Source organism: Salmo salar, chromosome ssa12 (assembly GCF_905237065.1).
Source record: "Salmo salar chromosome ssa12, Ssal_v3.1, whole genome shotgun sequence".
In the NCBI taxonomy this organism is placed as follows: domain Eukaryota; kingdom Metazoa; phylum Chordata; class Actinopteri; order Salmoniformes; family Salmonidae; genus Salmo; species Salmo salar.
The window spans coordinates 38,503,884-38,508,751 of record NC_059453.1 but is presented as its reverse complement, the minus strand read 5'-3'; the positions used below and the strand labels follow the sequence as shown (position 1 = coordinate 38,508,751).

Here is a 4,868-nt window from a genome sequence, read left to right as displayed (position 1 = left end):
TGCAAGTATTCCCTTTGTAGAACTGTAGTATTTATTAAAAGCGTTAGTATTAGTATTTCTTCTACTGTATATACTGTATTCCTGCATACTGCTGTGTAAAATTACCACGGTCCCCAGAACAAATAAACTTTGTCCTGAATACAAGACATGTCTACTTATTTGCTACATTAACAGACTAATCTCATCTGAGATTTCCACCTTCGCCGTCCAGACCGGCCCGCTCTTCGCCCTCGGGGCCGGTGTCGTCCTGCGGCTGGGGCCGCACGTCGGAGGGGGGAGGTCATCACTTCCCTGATTACTCCCCGTTCATCTAGCACTCCGAGGAGGAGCTCCCTGCGTCTCCGTTACAATTCTATATTATACTACAACATCAGTCTAACAGAATATGGATGTTGTGTTGGTTGAATGTTCCAGGCAAGTTCCAGAATGTTCTTCAGCTGGTGAACCTCTCCTTGTTTTGGGTAATGGCAGCTGGTTTAGCAAGCTTTGGTGCTGTGGCGATGTTGGCAGTGATGTTAGGTTTGGGGGGGATGTGACTCTGGCTCCTTGTAGACAACAGTCTGGTCCTTTCTGCACTCCACAGCCAAGTAGAAAAGCCTCTCTTTCTTCACCACCCGCTGCTTCAACCTCATGCAGAAGATTTGTTTGTTCTATAATTCTCCTGGAAAGACATGAAGACTGACCATGAGGATGTGTAAAACATGAAGACCGATCATGAGGATGTGTAACCATACAATAAAACATGTTAATCATTAAACAAAAAAGGCTACAGTAGACTGGTATGTGTTTAATTACACTCAATAGTCAATAATGGGGCATTGAGATGGACTGTTAACAAAGGTGTGAAAAGTTTGAGTGGGGCTTGACTTGTAGAGAGTCTAGTTGTGTATGACCACCTACAGTTGTGCTGTTGACGAGACAAGCACTGCCAACAGTAGAGTGAATAAGGTCGACGAGGATACTAACAGCCTCTCTCCCCCATGCCTAAGAACTGACTGCAAGAATGTGAAAAGTTTGAGGAGCACTTGGTGTATTAGTGATTTTGTTTTCTCAAGAGGGTATTGTGCTTTCATAAATACCTTTGGCTGTCGGCTTGTTTCAAAGTCAGATCATTTTGAGCTTGAGTTTATTCCAGGCTGAATACTTTCATCCAATGGGTCTACAGGCTCTGTACTACTAAAGCTGGTGTCAACATCAGCAGCAGCAGCTGGATTAGTCTGTAGGACACAGTCTGTGATTAGACAACGTTTTACTATACTGAACAAACAATTTCAATGATTTACAATTCATATAAGGAAATCAGTCAATTTAAATAAATAAATTAGGCCCTAATCTATGGATTTCACATGACTGGGTAGGGGTACAGCTATGGGTGGGCATGGGAAGGCATAGGCCCACCCACTTGGGAGACTGGCCCACCTACTGTGGAGCAAGGCCCAGCCAATCAGAGTGAGGTTTTCCCCACAAAAGGGCTTTATTGCAGACAGAAATACTCCTCAGTTCCATCAGATGTTCGTGTGGCTGGTCTCAGACGATCCCGCAGGTGAAAAAGCCAGATGTGGAGATCCTGGGCTGGCGTGGTTACACGAGGTCTGCGGTTGTGAGGCCGGTTGGACTTACTGCCAAAGTCTCTAAAACGACGTTGGAGGCAGCTTAAGGTAAAAAAATGAACATTAAATTCTCTGGCAACAGCTCTGGTGGATATTTATGCAGTCAGCATGCCAATTGCGCGCTCCCTCAAAAGTTGAGACATCTGTGTCAGAAAGTTCCCTCAAAAGTCGAGACATTATATGCGCAGAAAGCTACATTTGTATGTGTTCATCTACAAAGCCCTTTTGGGTATACTCCCTCTGTAGTCTGGTCTCCTTCACCACCAGCAGTTACCATACCCAGTCTGCTAGGCGGTTGCTACTTAAAGTCCCTAGGACATTTACAGTATTAGGCAAGACTTCCTTCTCGTCTTGTGCACCAGAGGCATGGAATAGTCTACAATCCATGCTTCATCTAGGTATGTTAGTGCCACTGAATTCATTTAAAATATTGATGGGAGACTCTGTTACAGAGGATTCCGTAGTCTGTATTCCGTGGTTATATGAGGTCTGTGGTTGTGAGGCAGGCGGTTGGACATACTGCCAAAGTCTCTAAAACAACGTTGGAGGCAGCTTAAGGTAGAACAATTAACATTAAATTCTCTGGCAACAGTCTCTGGTGAACATTTCTATAGTCAGCATGCCAATTTGCGGCTCCCTCAAAAGTTGACACATCTATGGCATTGTGTTGTGTGATAAAAATGCACATTTTAGTGTCCTTTTATTGTCCCCAGCAGATCGGGAGGTAATGGGGATAGATGCCATAAAGAGGTCAATGGAATGCAGACCGTGGGGGATAGGATGCTGGATTGGCCTACAAATCTGATCTAACAAAGTAGATATGTCAAATCTGTCATGATTGATTGTAAAATGCCCACAATGGGGTTACTAAAATAAGATTTAGATATATTTGGCTGCATAACGTTTAGAAGTTGTCCCTTTTTAGATTTAGAAAAAGTAGCTGCTAAATGCTAACTCCCGTTCGTATAAACTGGTAGCATAGCTAGTATACAGACTCCAGTGGGGGATGAAGTCCATTCCATCTATGTAATGTATTTCAGGTTATGGACAGGTGCAATCAGGTGGCAAGAGGGGTGGAGTGCACTCCCTCAACCCATGGGTCCAGAAGGCAGTTCAATAACTACAGACAGAAGTGAGATGCAGGAGGATGGCACTCTTCTCATACCACTCTCTAGGCTACTGCCAAATTCAAAGCTACCTCCAGGAGGAAGCTGATAAACAAAGTGTTTTGATAACTTTCAAGTGTAACAGTTCCATGTAGAATAAACCATACGACACATAATATTGTTAGAAGCAATGTTCTGCTAATATAACAATGTACAAATATTATACCTGTCTTATTTGTAGTCACCTTTTGTCCCTTCTGACATGCTACATCACATTACACGTTAGCTTGATGTATTTAGCTCGCTAGCATTATCAAATAATGTTGTATAGTAATAACTATCTACTAACGTACTCACCATCACCAGTAGTTTGACGGTTGACAGGCAGCAGAAGTAACCATGTTGAATGTAACTCAAGGGTGTGCCGCAATTGCGGAGCTCCGTACCATCTCGCCATGGCCTCCCAAATTTTGTAACAATGTGAGGGCTCCGTATAGCTCCGATTTAACATTGTCTGACTGCAGGTGGGGGCGATACGTCCTGTATAAACACAAACTCACTTCCTTGACAACTTCATTCACAACAGCTCTGCTCTGAGAAGCACAAGTATGAATGCCCTGACTTCTGCAGAGGCCGCATCGCAGTAAATGCTGTACGTTCAATGCAGACACCAGAATGTCCATAAATCGGCGTTAAGTAATCCATACCCAACCCTCCAGTAGTTGTGATGAACTCACTTACAAAACACAGTTTTGTCGTCAATTTTGACACTGAAATGAATGTGTCTGACTCATATCGATGCCACATAGGCCGTTTCAAACCAGAGAAGTTGGTTCTAAGGGGCAGTTGACCCTCTAGGCAGGAGTTTTTGCTCTTGCTCCACAACAAAATATACACTGAAATCAGAGTCAGCTATCCTTTACTCTGCAGGCTTTGATTTTGAAAAAAAACACCAGGCAAAATACATGGAAACAGATGCACCTGCGCAGGAACTGGAATACAAATTTGCAGAATAAAAAATGTTAAGTATTTAAAAGGAAATTGCTTTCCCATCATAATAAAAAAAAAATCCCAGCATGGCCGTCTGTAATAAATATGCATATACACTGCCAGCCAGGCCAGAATCCTTTTAACTGACAGCGACGAGATTAGATCAGAGGCTTGAGGGTTTAAATACAGGCTTACCACCCAGATGAAAAAAAAACAATACAAGGTCAATATTTGGTGTGTGTGTGTGTGTGTGTGTGTGTGTGTGTGTGTGTGTGTGTGTGTGTGTGTGTGTGTGTGTCTCTGGAAAGCATCGTGTCCTGCAGTCCAAGCAGATAGATGCACTTTGCACTGGTTAAACTCTTACTGCTCCAGCTTTATTAGTGTAAAGCCATTTTGCATTTGGATCATTAAGCTACGCCATGGATGGAGCAAGGGTATCTAAATTATATTTTATCCTATCGATTTCGTAATTTAGAAGTAATTTTGAAATAAATGTCATTGTTTGCACTTCGCGCTCTTATTTAACAACATACATAGATGTGAGTTACTTGGAATGTAATATTCTCAGTTTAGAGCCACAGTCTGCGATTCAAAAAACAATAAATAGGCTGCTCCGCCGCTTATTTTGATATACAGCTGAGCTGAGGGATGGGGCTTGAGAAATGTAACCCCTCTCAAATTCAAAGACAGCACTCTAGATGCAAGGACTGCCTGTTCATGACATCCAGAGGATAGTTTCAACAATGTTTGAGAGAGTGCGAGGAGCAGGCACAGGACGTACTGGGCTGTGGAGGTGCATGGGGAGGGAGAGTGCGAGGAGCAGGCACATGCTCACCCCGATAAGCACGTGGAGTTGGCTCAGGTCTCAACCCTGACTCCGCCAATCTACCCGTGTGCCCCCCCCAATTGTTTTTGGAGGCTGTCTCTCGTGCTTCCCCGGCAGGCTTCTGTATCTGTCCAATACTTGCCCCCAAGTACAGTCTATCCTCTCTCGCAACTCCTCCAGAGACCAGGAATCCATCTCCTCCTGGGCACGCTGCTTGATCCAGTCGTGGTGGGTAGTTCTGTATCGGCTGTCGTAGAGAGGGGACCAAAGCACAGCGTGTTGATTGCCCATGATGAATATTTATTTAAACTCAGAACACTAAAGAAAAATAACAAA

The 4,868-nt window shown here is 43.7% G+C and overlaps 1 long non-coding RNA gene across 1 annotated transcript; it reads right to left on the bottom strand.

Annotated features, from left to right (window-relative positions):
* LOC106565003 (uncharacterized) lies at nucleotides 1-3,566 on the bottom strand. Its single transcript, XR_001319580.2, has 3 exons — nucleotides 3,074-3,566; nucleotides 1,080-1,217; nucleotides 1-661 (listed from the first exon to the last, which is right to left on the bottom strand). It is a non-coding gene; the product is annotated as an uncharacterized lncRNA (long non-coding RNA).
* Between the last annotated feature and the right edge of the window lie 1,302 nt (nucleotides 3,567-4,868).